Below are 16,491 nucleotides of genomic sequence, written 5' to 3'. Positions count from 1 at the left end.
TACCTGCTATCAATGACTATCCAGAGAAGGATCACGTGTCAGAGGCGATACAAGATCCTGCTTCAGAGATTGTACTATCAACAGACAATAGCAATGTTAAATCTCCCGTTCTGAGTAGATCTTCTAAGAGGACTCGACGTGAACCAAGATATTTTGAGGACTTTGTCAGGAAGTAATTGGTTAATGAGATTGAAGATTGAACTCATATGTTATTTTGGGTTAAGGTAAAGTTTACTTGAACAGTAGAAGTTAACATATTTTTCTTATGGCAGATACCTACTAAATCTAGAGAATGATTTTTGTAGATGGCTTTCTTTGTGTACAAATGTTGAGAAGCACCTTGGCACTTTTAATGTAGATATGTTTGGTTTAGAAATGTTTCCATGTAAAGAGGGAGGAATGTAATATCTTTATGAGTACTATATTACCTGACGTGCCCTAGAACTATGTACTGTGAGAGTAACGCGTATGGATACCTCACGTGCTTGTGAAGGTAGTCCGCACGTGTTGTCACTGGGCTATGACGTATGAACCGGCCAAGTTGGCGGCAAACAAATAAAAGTCTCTCCCCAACGCCTCTGGTTTTTGTCTCTAGTCTGAGGGCTAGGTTATAACACCCCCTTCACCTCATAATATAGAAGATGATATCCATATATTCTCTTCCTCATCATAACATTGTAGTTGAGGCCTGGGTATGATATTTCCTTGGCTGTAATATGACCCACCTTTGTACGATTTTTTGGGCTTGTGGAACACCTGCAAGTTTTCGGTACAGCTCTTTCCAACTTGCACACTGCCAGTTGAGATGAAATGCTCCAACATCAACAGCACCGCAGCGATGTGCTTACAGGTTGAATGTGGTCCTTTCCCTGCAGGACACTCGCAGTGGGAGTTGACTGGCTCCCCGGTCTTCTCTACCTTCAGCTTGTAATTGTATGTGACCTAGGATAGAGTGAGTGAGTATGTATGGTTATGCACCACTTTTAGCAATATTCCAGCTCTTTCACAGCTAGAGACACTAGAAATGGGCTTCACACATTGAACCCTTGTAGGGAATTGAACCTGGCCTTCAGCAAGATGAGTAAACACTTAGACCACTAGGCTACCCACATTAACCCAAGCATAGAAGTCATGCATAAAATGTGTTGTATGTGCAATTTAATTTCCCATTAATAAATTCACTTTCAATCAGTTTTATGTCAAGAAATGTATTTCGGATTAGCTTCATCTTTGAGTAGAAATTTCATTATAATTTAAAAAGGTTTTATTTATTTTTTGATTTTATAGTGTGTAAATATTTTACCTTGTTTTTCATAGATGCACTGACGATGCCACTTAAGTATACATCAGTAGATGCACGTATGTGAACACTGCATGCCAGCACCCTGTCCCCCTCGAACATCAGAGAAACTTTCTCTATGGCCTTGATATCATGGGCAGCTTGGTTGTCTCCTGCCATACGGTAGATGAAGTAACCCTCAATGGTTTCTTTGGAAATGGGAGGCAGCAGTTGACGATGGGAAGGCATCAGCTGTTGAAATCCTGACACTGGCCATGTATCTTCTGGACGTGGGATGGAGACAGATGGCCCAACAAAATCATCATTTTTGTCATAAGATTCAAGTCTGAAATGAAAATTAAGTACATTTTAACTTGTGCAACTACTATTTCAGATTTGCATAAGGGCATAATATTATAGGAAAATAATTCATATCATTATCACTATGACTAATATATCTCATAAATGACATGCATCATGAATAAGCAATGAAACCTGTACGATTAAACTGTGTTTGATAATCTCATGCCTATATACCCAGAAGACAAATTAATACCAGATATACTAATAATATTTGAAAACACATTTTCACATATTTTTGCAAGATGGCCACAATAATCAGATTGAGCTATATTATATTTATTCTGTGTGTGTGTGTGCGTGCGTGCATGTGTGAATATTCTCACCCCTTCCCTCCTTTTCTCTTTGGGGAAAAATATTTTCATTTTGACAAGGCCATTGACATGAAGGAAAACTTCCCTGTTTGATAAAATACCTGGATAAAAATATGGTAATTGTTAATGTGACATAGACTCGCCAAGTTTCAGTAATCATTTCATGGACACAGAAATGTCAGTAAGCACTGCACTGTACACCTGTCATAAGTCATTCAGAATTTTGGTGCCCTTATCTCGTCGAAAAGTAAAAGTAAAATATAACATTATAATTTGACAAACGTCTATATTTTGCGAATACAACAGGTTTCAAAGTTGTATAAACCTTCTGTGTTTTAATGCCGACTTGCAAGCATTAATTTATGGGAAAATCTTCCGCCAGAACCCCCCATCCTAAAGTAATATGTCCAATGCATTGACGCTCAATCCTTTTAATTGTTTTTGAAATAAAATCTTGGCGGATACGGGCGGAAGTCGTACCGAATTTTTTTGAGAACTACGTGTCAAAACACTGCTGATCACATTCATAAAAAGCCCGCTAAACTACAAAAGCAATCGGGTGTTCGAAAACAGGTGACGTCTCAGGAGTGCGGTGAATGTTAACAGACGACGCAATGGAGACTGCGCCTTTTATCGAGGATTTATATAATCTGAGAACGGGAGCCACAGTTAGTACTTTGGTTATAGGTAACTATACAGTAGGTCATGGTTTAATGGAAGGCAACAACTGAAATATATCGATAGTTGATTTTGTCAGTCACAGTAGGCCTGACAGTGACAGATGGCGCTTATTTGACAGGCAAGAAAAGGGCCTAGTAGAAATTGCGGTGCATATCGCATATTATGAATGTAAGCATACTTGATAACTAAAAAAATGGGTTACATACCTCTCGATCAGTTCAAGTTTCCTTCCAGCTGTCGAAGCTATTCGTTGAAAGAGCGCACATTTAAGTTTTGGCACGGACCATAGCAGGTACTGGCTGGCCATGTTTACATAAACTTGGCTACGGCTCTACTTGAAATTCGCGCTAAATGATTCGCAGCGCATTCTAATCGCGGAACCGTCACAGAGTATGACCACTAGTAGACGCACGCCCCTGGCGGATTAGAACGGCGGTACTCCCCATTTAACACCTGGACATTGTTTTGTTGCAAGAAATTCCGGGTCACGCGAGCTGTATGAGATCGGGCATTATCATGTTGGAACACCAGTTAGTTAACGCCACCTCGACGTCCTCTCAGCAACGATAAGAGCGCTGGTTGCAACACTGTGTTAATGTAACGCTTGGCGTTGAGATTTCCACGAATCACAACCAAGTCAGAGCGAAAGTTGGCATTAATTTGCACCCCACACCATGACAACTCCACCTCCAAAACGAACATGTTCAATAACGCAGTTTCGAACAAAACGTTCATGGTTCCGTCTGTATACACGGATGCGGCCATCTGGGAAACTGACGTTGAAGCGTGATTCATCTGAAAAGACGACATCTCTCCATTGCCTGGGAGCAAGATGACCACCTGCAGCTGCCCAACTTTGACGTGCACGGCAGTGTGCGTGAGTCAAGATCTGGTCACGATATGGTCGACGGCACCGGATGTTTCGTGCAGCAAGGCAACGTCGGACTGTGCGATCACTGATTGGTCGTCCCCTTGTTCCCATCATGCCAATGGCAGTCTGTCGTGCTGTTCTGAAGCGATCCCTAAGGTGACTCACAATGATGAGTTGGTCCTGCCTCCGTGGCGTCACAGGCGGCGTTCCTGGTCGAGATCGGTCGGCAACACTCCCAGTTGTCCTGTGACGATAAGGCCTACGTTTAGCATGATAATGGGTGTGTGTTTTTAATGCCTCCCAGTATATTTACACAAATCAAACCTGTGTTAAGTGATTATGTTGATAATTTTTAAGATCTTTCCATCATACTGAACATGAAGCCCATGAACATGATAAAACAAAATGACAATTGACATGGGCATCATCCTCAAAAGGAGTTATCTCTGTGGCATCGAACCTTTTATTAATGCATTACAACGTTGTGGAAAGGTTGTGGATAGGTAACGTCGTGATATAACGTTGTCACAACGTTATTATAACGTCAACGTGCAACGTTATTTCAAAACGTTATAACAACGTTGCACATTCACGTTGTGAAAACGTTGTGCATCGGACATCACAAAACGTTTCTGTAACGTCGGTGAAACGTTATAGAGTTTGCTTCTCGATAGTCATAAATAAAAGCAATAGAACTGCTTTATCAAAATCAACATGAATTTGTCAGAATCCCAAGGCAGTGATGCATTACCTTTCTGTATATTCGGCATTTGAATTTTCATCTCTTAATACTAAAATTCCCAGAACGTAATTACGTATCTCTATGACAACGTTAGTTTTATTATTATTACATTGTAACGTTATTCCACAACGTAACAACAACGTTGCAAAATAACATTGTGATAACGTTGTGCTTTGGACATTACAACACTTTTTGTAAATGATGTTTAGGAAACCACTTGTAGATCTACCATATTTTTTTTAAAACATAAACTGACGTCCAAAAGAAACTTTACCAGAGTTTGAAATCACTCTTGCTCAAAAACAACAAAACATACATGCATGAAGTAAAGTGAATTGAGAAGATCAATAGATCAACATAGCAACACTGAAAATGACAATCATACCGCGACCGAGAATGACGTCAGAGCCCCCCAAAGTTGGGTGTGGTACAAAACTCGAGCTTTCAGAATCATGGACAATAGGCAGAGTACATAAACAATCGCTCACGTTCAATAACAAGTCATTAGCAGCGTGTGTGACCACCAAATGCCTCAATACACGCAGAAACTCTTCAACGCACAGATAAAGTCAGTCGTCTGATGAGGTCACGTGGGATTCGACGCCATTCTTCTTGGAGGGCCAAGATCAGTTCTTGCCGGTTGGCTGGAGAGTGTGGTCCATCAAGTCCCAGAGGTGTTCTATGGGGGACATGTCGGGTGAGCGTGCAGGCCACGGCAGGGCGTTGACATTGTTGGCTGCGAGGAAGTTAGTGACAATTCTGGGCTCTAGCGTTGTCATGCTGATAAATGACACCACGTGGATGCTGTTAGAGAAATGGTAGGACAACTGGACGAAGAATGTTATCCATGCATGTAACGCTGAGCTGTCAAGTTTCACTCAACGATGACCAGCGGTGTCCTCTCCTGCCCACAGATCCCTCCCCACACCATCAACTCCCTCCACCATATGGTACGACCTCCTGCACGCAACACGCCGCCGTTCGTTCACCCCTTCGGCGATAAACACGTTGTCTTCAATCAGCCCTAAACATACAGAATCGACTTTCGTCAGTGAAGACAACCCTCTGCCAGTCACGTCGTTGCCAACGTCGTACAGTCCGGGCCCATCTCAATCGCAGACAACGATGTTGCGCTGTCAATAGCTGTCCTCTGTGAGGACATGTAAAAGCCCTGATTGAGTGAGTGAGAGGGATTTAACGCCGCTTTTAATAGTATTCCAGTTATATCACAGCGTGTCAGCTTAATGTGTGAGGAAAGCCCGAAGTGATGCAGGTCTCAGACGTTTACCACTTCGATGAAACCCACGAGCACGGGTATGGTGCTGACAAACCTAGAGACATAATCGGGGCGAACCGAGATTCAAACCCACAATCATAGGTTTCTGGCGTGGCCAAGGGACGCAACTCTGCACAGCGAATCGCGGCGCCTAAGACGACTGGGCCACCCGCGCCCCCTCTAAAAGCCCTGATTCTATGAGCCCCGAGTCTCCAGGCCACTGTCTGTCGACTAATCCTGTGACCTAAGGCATTTGTCGCCGATGACGTCACTGTCAGGAAGCGATTTCGGAGGTGCAAGGTACGCAAGTACCGGTCATCATGGGGCGTGGTCACCCTAGGTCAGCCTGTTCTTAGCCTGTCAGCGGTCCGCTGTGTCTGTCTGTAACGTTGCATCAAGTTGGTAACGGCAACACGGGAGCACTGTAAAAAATGGGTGTTTAGATCGTTTAGGTAACTAAACGGATTTTGTTTAGAAACAAATCGTCTACGTTTAATATCTAAACAATTTCCATGTAGTCGACTTACTCGGTACCGTTTAGATATTAAACATTTACTGTTTAATACACATATAAAGCAAATATTAAAAGGAAGCCTTAAAGAACTTATTTCAAATTAACAAAATATTAATAATAGAGGAAATACTATGGATATAGTTGTCGGAAATATAAACTCTTCACCGAAATCTTTATGATTTTACTCTTTCTTGGGTGATTTAAGTAACAGATAGATCCCAGTATAAAAAAATACGCCCAGTGACCATACAAATAACCCAACACATATCTTAACATACTGTGGACTTCTACAACTGCATTTTCTATTGTGTAGCTGTTATAAAGTTAGTTTGAATTTTTAACGCCACCATTCTAAACGAAGTGTATTTAGTTTGATTAAACATGCATGTTTAGTTTCTAAGCGTCATAGTTTAGTTTCTATATGTATATGAACATAGTGGTTTAGTTTCTAAACACATATCGTTTATATTTACAAAATATCCCAGAAGGTATTATATTAAAGTACTGTCTCTATTTTAACAAAAACTTGGACACATTCGTCATGTATGATTTAAAGGCTCATCACCTAATGACTAATGTGTAGATTAAGAGTTATCTCGCCTGTAACCTTGCCCTTTCGACGCGTCCTTTTCCACAGTGAGGATCTTCCAGGTGATTTTTTCTATTTTCTATTTTGGCAGTTAAAACATATATATACTGAACCCCAAAAGAAACGCGAGATTGTAAAATATAAATGTTATATGGTAAAATGCGGAAAATATATGTCAAGACTGTAGGTGTGAATATTCCGTGATGTCCTGATGCGTTTGTGAGAAAAAACATTCCATCGAACGGTACAACGAGGCCTGAAATTAGTCGCCACAACGCAGCCTTGTCCAAGGCCGTGGGTGACAGTTACCATGCTTTGCCGTGGACACCAACATGCACGTGTAACTCATGGAGGCTATGGGTATAAAAATCAACTTGAACTGCCTTTCTAGCACTCGTAATTTTGAAGCGGCAGGTATGCCTCGATTATCCACAAAACCGAGAGAACAAGCGATCGGTGGATAACAAGCTGGACAACGGTCCCAGGTTGTGGCCAACACTTTCAATGTTCACGTCAGCACCATCCACCGTCTGCAGCAGCGCTACAACATCACAAACAGTACTGCAGACCGCGCCCGACGTGGACGCCCCCGAGTGACCACGCCCAGGCAGGATCGGTTCATCCACCGCCAACACCAACAGGATCGCTTCAGACCAGCCAGTGTGACAGCTCGAAACACCATTGGCACTAGAGGGCGACCGATCAGTGACGATACGGTACGACGTCGGCTGACTACCAACAACCTGTATTACCGTCGGCCCGGTTGAGTGCCCATCCTCACCGCCCGCCACGGCTGCAATGGGCTACACAACACCGACATTGGCAGCATCAACAATGGAGGACAATTGTCTTCTCTGACGAGAGCCGGTATTGTGGATCCACGTCTGATGGGAGAGTGAGGGTGTGGTGAAGGAGGGGTGTACGCTATACGGACCATTGCGTCGTGGAAAGAGACCCGTGGGGTGGTCAGAGCATCATGGTTTGGGGTGCACAGGTGCCTATGGCCTTCGTGAACCGCCTGCTACACTCCATGTACCGTAGGTGTATGGCTGTGTTGAACACCCAGGGAGGGCATACGAGTAGTAGATATTTAAGATGTATCCATCCTCACATCCTCATTTGATGACGTCCCAGGTGCACCTACTAACCTCATGTGACTGATGACGTCTCATAACCTTGACCTTGTGTGTGTGTGTGTGTGGGGGGGGGGGGGGTTGTCATGCGATCAATGACCTCATGTAACCTTGACCAATAACCTCGTATAACAGTTGTATCAACAAGCCATTTCCGGACAGTTGAAAGGAAAAGCACTTGTATAAACACACGATTGTTTTGAAAGGAAACACTTAAATCAACGAGCGCGTATTTGAAACGTCTCCAGTTACTCAGATTATTTTTTATCAGTTGTATCAACAAGGCATTCCCGGACAGTTGAAAGGAAAAACACTTGTGTAAACATGAGGGTGTTTTGAAAGGAAATACTTAAATCAAAGAGCGCGTATTTGAAACGTCTCCAGTTACTGTTAGTCGAGTGAGTGAAGCTACAGATTATTTTTTATCAGTTGTATCAACAAGCCATTTCCGGACAGTTGAAAGGAAAAGCACTTGTATAAACACACGATTGTTTTGAAAGGAAACACTTAAATCAACGAGCGCGTATTTGAAACGTCTCCAGTTACTCAGATTATTTTTTATCAGTTGTATCAACAAGGCATTCCTGGACAGTTGAAAGGAAAAACATTTGTGTAAACACGAGGGTGTTTTGAAAGGAAATACTTAAATCAAAGAGCGCGTATTTGAAACGTCTCCAGTTACTGTTAGTCGAGTGAGTGAAGCTACAGATTATTTTTTTATCAGTTGTATCAACAAGGCATTCCCGGACAGTTGAAAGGAAAAACACTTGTGTAAACACGAGGCTGTTTTGAAAGGAAATACTTAAATCAACGAGGGCGTGTTAGAAACGTCACCAGTTACTGTTATTCGAATGAAGCTACAGATTATTTTGTTATCAGTTGTATCAACAAGGCATTCCCGGACAGTTGAAAGGAAAAACACTTGTGTAAACACGAAGCTGTTTTGAAAGGAAATACTTAAATCAACGAGGGCGTGTTAGAAACGTCTCCAGTTACTGTTATTCGAGTGAACCTGCAGATTATTTTTTATCAGTTGTATCAACAAGGCATTCCCGGACAGTTGAAAGGAAAAAACACTTGTGTAAACACGATGCTGTTTTGAAAAGGGAACTACTCATATCAACAAGGCCGTCTCCAGTTAATGTTTGAGAAAGGTCACATGTATATGAAGACAAATATATGAATAAATGCAGGAGTTGGTGATAGTTTTTTTCATTTACCATGGAGGAGTCAGCAGTACACACATCCATGACTCGTTCCACCTCAACCGACTCATGGAAGCTCTTTGGGAAAAGAATACCCAAAACAGAAGCTGTCTTTTTTTCTCAAATTGTTATCATTTATATCGTAGTGATAACTTGCATCGTGAATTTGAGTCTAAACCAAACCAATTCCAACATGTGGACCGCATTGCTCAGTTCATGTCTGGGTGACATACTACCTAACCCAAAAATCAAATCTAAAAGGAGCGACGCTTAACCCGTACGTGTGATATCAATAAAGAAGCCAGTGGTTTTAATTTCATTAAAGCAGAACGTTTTAGACACACAGAACAAGTTACATATTTTTTTCCCCGACTGTTGAGATGGAGGACAGTGAACCTACGGATTTCACATGAGTGAAAGATAACATCTACGTCAACATTGTGATGGTGCAGTTCCCACAGAAGGGCCTTCCAAAACAGCTGAAAGGAAAAACACTTGCGTAACCATGATACTGTCTTGAAAGGAAATACTAGGCGTTTCTCGGACAGTTGAAAGGAAAAACACTTGTGTAAACACGAGATTGTTTTGAAAGGAAATACTTAAATCAACGAGGGCGTATTTGTAATGTCTCTAGTTACTGTTATTTGAGTGAACCTACAGATTATATTTTAACAGCTGTATCAACAAGACGTATACGGACAGTTGAAAGGGAAAAAAACAACACTCGTGTAAACACGAGACTGTTTTGAAAAGGGTACTGCTCATATTAACAACACCGTATCTGAAACTACTGTGACACTCCCATCAAGTAAATAACCCCTGTGGGAAGAAGAAAAAACAAAAACAAGAAAGAGTTTAAAAGAACGTATATTTCAAGTCTGAACACATTCTATCTGATCCACACCTAAACACCATCACCATCATCCTCAAATTATGGCAAAGTCTCTAAAGCGGACGTCAACAGAAGTTGATGATATCATCGTCACCAACAAGGTCTTTAAACCTGAAGTTGTTATTGTTTCAAAGGAAGAGCTTATGTCTAAGCTAGACGATAACGGTGGTCTCCAGGAATGTACAATCCTATGCAAAGTGAGTGATCTACCCAAAAACATAGTGTTAGAGATCTTGTCCTCTGAAACTTTCAAAATCCATGATGCAAGACTTTGCAAGACTATCCTATCGACTGTCGAGAAGAAAGGAGGTGATAACAGATTTGATGTTCTCCTGAACCATCAATACTTTGATGCCCTTGAAGATTCCACTCACATGGTATTCACAGGACAGGGTACTTCCAAAAACAACAGGAAATTAAACATCCTGAAGTTCTTCAAATGCGTCGAAGACAGACGTATCTCTATGGGAGAACAGAGTCAAAGTCAGAGTGAGGTGAGAATTATTTTTCAATTATTTATGATAATGGACTGGTTTTATTCTACTCTTAAGTCAACACGCATTATCAATCACATCTGTTACTATACTGACATTTAAAAAGTATTGAATTTTCTGTATAGTCAATGTAGAATTATGTTTCTTTGTCAAGATAGATTTACTATTATGGATGACAATGTCTATATTGCGAAATGGTGCAACGTTTCACTGTTCTCAACCAAAGGTGATATATAATATAATAATAATATACATGCTAAACTATTTGATGGAATTTTAGAACTCTGCGTGCTATGAGCTTTGGTCGTGGCTATCTGTGACCATGACAACAAAACACTACGGATGACGCAGGTCAATCACTCATGCAAGACCTAATTGTGTGCATACAATTAACAAGAAGGAATTAAATTGAAAGATAATAGGAATTTTTATTTTATATGTAGGTATAATATTTGACAAATATTTCATCGATGTAGGATTAAGTTTCATAGTTGTAGTTGATCTTGTGGACTACTGTTGAAAGCAATAACTACCTTTCAAATCGAACACTCGTGCATGGACAGGTTAGAAATGATTGATTGCCTAACTAGTTCACATGTCCATGATATCACAATTTCTCATCCATGAGTTAATACATGCATTGACGTATGTAGGTTAGTCACACAATCGTTTTATCACTGAGTAAATGAGCTAACAACCCTTAATGAGTTTGCTTAGTAACGCAGCAATGAACTTGTGATTCAGCCCATACAATACCAATCTAGGTACTTAGTTTCATAATATATTAGATCACAGAATAAATATTGTTTTAAAGAATGAGTGTTTGAACAATTATCTGTTGGTTCTGTTGTTGTTCTATACTGATTTAATGCATTGCTTACTTCTTTTTATTTTCAGTGACCAGTATCTACAGCTCAATAGAGAAAGAGGATTTCCCCGTTAACTTTCATGAAAAAACTTACAGACGTTAGCAGTAGAAGAGGCCTGTAATCATAGAACTGTGTATTCAATAGAGGACGATTCCCCCCTGTGAACTTCCAGGAAAAAACTTATCGGAATCTAGCAGTAGAAGATAGCTGTAATCATAGAACTTCAATAGAGGTGGATTTCTCGGTAAATCGAGGAGAGAAGGAATTTCTTGAAAAAACTTACCATGTGTTACTATATAATCTTAGATAATGTACTTTACGTTGATAAGGGATATTACGGTGAAATGTATGTCATTGTTCGTTTTTTTTATTAAAGAACTATGTAATCTTCTTTGACCTGTTTGTTTTTTATGTCTTAAAACGGGGGGCATGGGTGGCCCAGTCTCTGTGCAGAGTTGCGTCCCTTGGGCACGCCAGAAAAATGTGGGTTCGAAACCCGGTTCGCCCCGATTATGTTTCTAGGTTTGTCGGCACCATACCCTAGCTCGTAGGTTTCACCGAAGTGGTAAACGTCCGAGACCTGCATAATTTCAGGCTTTCCTCCCACATTAAGCTGACACGCCACGATATAACTGGAATAATGTTAAAAGTGGCGTTAAACCCAACTCACTCACTCACTATTTCTTAAAACAAAAAACAGTCTATTGTCTCAAGTTGAATGTCAGTGAATGAACTGAGCAGGACACTGGGAACCTTAGAGCTTATTTTGACAGCTTATATCGAAATCGAAACTTGTTATTTGACAAATAAAACCTGTATGAAATTTCATATCAGGTGTTAAACATGTTTTTTTAATAATCCAACCGGAGTAATCTTGAAAACTTACCTTAATTCAAATGAAAAAATCTGTTGCGAAACTCGGTAAGTTGGAGTGTTGTGACGCTTGAAATGATCTGCTCAACGGCTTCCTTGAGATCACTAACATCCAACAGAGCGATATGGTTATATCCCGTGGTTTGAACAGATAGTGTTTTCATTTGCCTGTCACAAATGAATAACGTGTCATCGATGGCGAGTGATAATTGGGCGTTGTATGCCATGGAGAAACTTTTCTGTTGGAAACTGTCAATTTCGGACAGGAAGTAATTGAAAATATCCTTCACTTGACGAGATACATTAAAGTCTAAAATGTGATTACTCAGACCTTGAGGATCATTCCCAATTTGAAACCTGAAATTCGATGTAGTATCATCAAAGATTAGTGTGAACACCATGATTCGCAAGTTCCCTCTTTTGAAAGAAAATTCCCTAAATCTTATTTAAAATATACGCAAAACGTATTATTATGCATGTGTCGAGAAGAAATGCACTTTGTCGCCACCCATCTCAAATATATGAGATGTACAGATGTAAAGTTTTGCTGGTCTCAAGTTCTAGGGATGTGGATGCAATGTCAAGATCATTTCGTCGGTAGGGAGCAACAATGAGCTTCCAATTCGCAACATTTCGGAAAACACATCAGACGTTTTTTTACACGAACACATAGGTTTGAAACAGTATACCCAATATAGCTAAAAACACCCCCAAAAACAACCAACAAAAAACAAAACAAAACATATGACATATACGCTGCAGTGCAATGTCTCCCGATATTCTATACGGCTCTCGAAAGCTGCAGGCTTACCGTATTTCCTCTATTTGAAGCTCTGAACAGCTGAAGAAAAACTAAAAGCCAAAAAACCAACTATTACTTACAATAGAACTAGGTTCTCTAATACAGACCGGCTTCTGATATTGAGGAAAATACGGTAGTTGGCGAATGTCAAACATGTGGTGTATACATATGTACATACAATAGGCGTGGGACACTCAGCACACTCATTACAGACAGCGTAAAAAATTTGTGATTTTAGGAACAGAATGCTTTCCTAAGCATTGCAAGAGTTGTTTTTCACAAAGAAAGTATAATATAACGTTTTCACTTATCCATGCTGTGATATAATCATGGCGTGTCTCGCTCTCTCTCTCTCTCTCTCTCTCTCTGCGTGTGTGTGTGTGTGTGTGGTCGTTTTTCAAGACGTTCATCAAAACTTGAACTTTTATTTTATTTAAATAGAGAGGCCACTGACATTTCAGCAAGAACGATGTATGTGTGTGTGCGTGTGTTTATTTTCCAAAGGATCGTACAAGACTGGGGTTTGTAACCAGCATATTCATTCTCAGTTCAGAAACATTATTTCGTGAACTTGCGTCCTTGGAGTCAAATCTGTTGTTGTTTATCATGTTTATTGTGAATATTTTTAAAAATTTCATTAAGTTTGTTTGGAAATAATTTTAATTTTATCTTAATACATTTTGTTTGAAAACATGGCTGAAAGGGAGATCATTTCTAAGTACGATTTGCTTGGTGTACCCCAAAAAAGAATTGATAAATTCAAAAATGATATGAGTTTCCGTGTCGATAACGATTTCATTCGACGAGTAATGGGAAGAGGACGTGGGCATTATTTAGAATGTGAACGTGTACTGGATAAATCAATGATCGCATCTGACTTTCGAACTAATGAAATTTGGGAAATTTGTAAATATGTTATTGACAGTAAGGAAGGAACCAATCGAATTATTAATCAAAATTCAAACAAACCCGTGGCAATTGTTCCTCCATTTAATAATATATATATAGAAGAAAATTCAAGACTACCTCGACAATAATGTGATGTATTTTTTTATTTGTCTTTCTTTCAAGACGGGTAATCTTTTTTTCTTCGACAAGCATTTTGGTTTTCACTCTTTTATTTTTAATTGAAAGTTTTAGACATATTTAAATAAACAACATCAGCAGCAACCGACAGTTATAGAACATTATGGGAAACATATGATGGATCTAGGGACTTAAAAGTGTCACATCATATTTGGAGAGCGGGATTTTCACCATGAGATGAAGGTAAAACATTTTATTGTTCAATTATACAAACAAAATCTTTGCTGCTTACTATAGAAGTTTATTAGACTATTGTGGGATAATCCGATGCTGTGGCTAAGCCATTTGAACCCCCAAAAAACCCAACAACAACGTTTCTCGTGTCTATTTTCATTGTACGACACGACTTTTGAGATAATACGTTCCTTGAAACTAGTGTTTTTATATGAACCAAACATATATGTTGAGTGAACTTACATCAACGCAATTCTTATACATTTATGTCACTAAAATCTGATTCAATAATTTTCTTTTTCAAATTTTAGTTATTGAAAGCATCAAACATTAGAAAAGAATACCATTACAAATACAACTGTAATTAAATCTTCATTTTAAATAGCGGTAAGGGGAATAGTGTTATCAACAGATCATCGCTCACACTCCGTCGCAGTGGTGACTCAGCATAACACCACTGCCACAGGCTAATTTGCATATCACGTAACCAGACTTTTCTCTTGTTTGTAAACAAACGCGCTTTTTCAGAAATCAGTATAGAACGGACTAATGCAAGTATTTGGGGGCGTTTTACATATTGTTTTGCATAACTATATAGATATGCTACTTCAACTGCGACAGTGAGTTGCATGACAATATATATTTATGCATCAAAGTGACCGTGTCGCTAGCTCTCCGTTGGGCTTCGATGACAGCACGTGGAGCCGTAAAACCAAAGTAAACATGGGATAACTACGCAAAAACAAGTAGATTTTTACGTATTTGCATACTTTCTCAATGAAAGATAACCATTCTTTGACATTTGTTTATGAAAATGTGTAGACTTGTCAAACATGAAACGTATGAAAAGCATATGCAATATCTTGAATGGACTGTGTAAGATGTGACGAATCGTCACATGGCGCTGGCCTGTGGCAGAGGTACTATGCTGGCTGGCTGCCGGCCACAAGGAACTCTGGGTAGGAGAGTGATCATCGCTCACACTGCGGCACAGTGGTGACTCAGCAGAAATCAGTACAGAACGGACTAATGCAACTAATCGGAGGGTGCGCTTTACATATTGTTTTGCATAATTATATATATATGCTGCTGCACCTGCGACAGTGAGTTGCATGACAATATATATCTGTTTATACACCAAAGCGACCGTATCGCTAGCTCTCCGTTGGGCTTCGATGAGAGCACGTGGAGCCGCTCAACCGAGGTAAACAAAGGCCGTATTACCCTCACTATAAGACGCCTAGCATTAAAGGGGCACTGATCTAACGCAATTCCCCGGGACTGGTTGTTGCCTTTGTTATTGTTTTTTCCCAGTGAGTACCCGGATGTAGAGCAGAAATCTACACTAGCTCGCGACCTCTGTTGCGCCATTCGTAAGCGCATTAGTCACTTTTATGGATACCGGTAGTAATAAGAGCGTATGGTTACATTGATCAACAAAATGAAATACAGTTTTCGAGATAATAAGGAAATGTAGGTATCTTTGTGGGTAGCATCGGTAATGGTGACGAAGTTTTGATAAGTCACTTGCTTGGTAATTTTGCGATTTTCGTTTACACTATTTTGACTTGCAACACAAAGTAAATATTTCATCTGAGCATTGCTTTTTTTATAGTGTGTATATTTTTTTACTGTCAAAATGTGTAACATATTTATTAAACGTCTAAATATTCAGTTATTTTACAAAGTGACTGAACAACATTTCCATCTGTATTATTATGATAACGAATTCCAAACATTTTGATGTTTAATGTCATCACCGAGAGACTGAAAATGTAACGTTGAAAAGTACATTTCTATGTTGTTTGTCTTCTAATCCTACAGAATAATCTGTTGTGATGTTTGTAGGCCCTTTTGATCGTCTTAATCAATCTGGACAGATTTTTTAGTCAAAATGACATTTTACATTTTACACATTTTATAAATTGCCTGAGAGAATCACATTTTACAAATTGACGGTAATCTATACACGCTTACAAAGGAAATGACCTGTGAAAACAACGTCTATCGCGCATTGAAGAATTTCCCAACCAAGACGTAGAGAACCAAGAACGAATCGGTTCAAATGAAGGAAAACAAAATGCAAATACCATAATTACAACTTACCAAATTTATGTGTATAAATAGGCAGCTTCCTTGTTCGAGGAATGTATCCGTGAATATCCACACAAAGGAATAATATCCCACTCATCTGCAGCTATACAAAATAACTTATTCGATGTCACGTGTTTCTGTAACTATCAAATATTCTAAAAGATATATATCGTTTCGGGATATTATAACCCGTGTTCGTTTCTCAACTGATCACTTGGATTGTTTCAGGTGTTTCACATAGGT

The sequence above is a fragment of the Haliotis cracherodii genome, unplaced genomic scaffold (assembly GCF_022045235.1).
Source record: "Haliotis cracherodii isolate W230 unplaced genomic scaffold, xgHalCrac1.p SCAF_2, whole genome shotgun sequence".
Classification (NCBI taxonomy): domain Eukaryota; kingdom Metazoa; phylum Mollusca; class Gastropoda; order Lepetellida; family Haliotidae; genus Haliotis; species Haliotis cracherodii.
The sequence above is the reverse complement of the archived record's forward strand: the minus strand, read 5'-3'. Positions refer to the sequence as shown.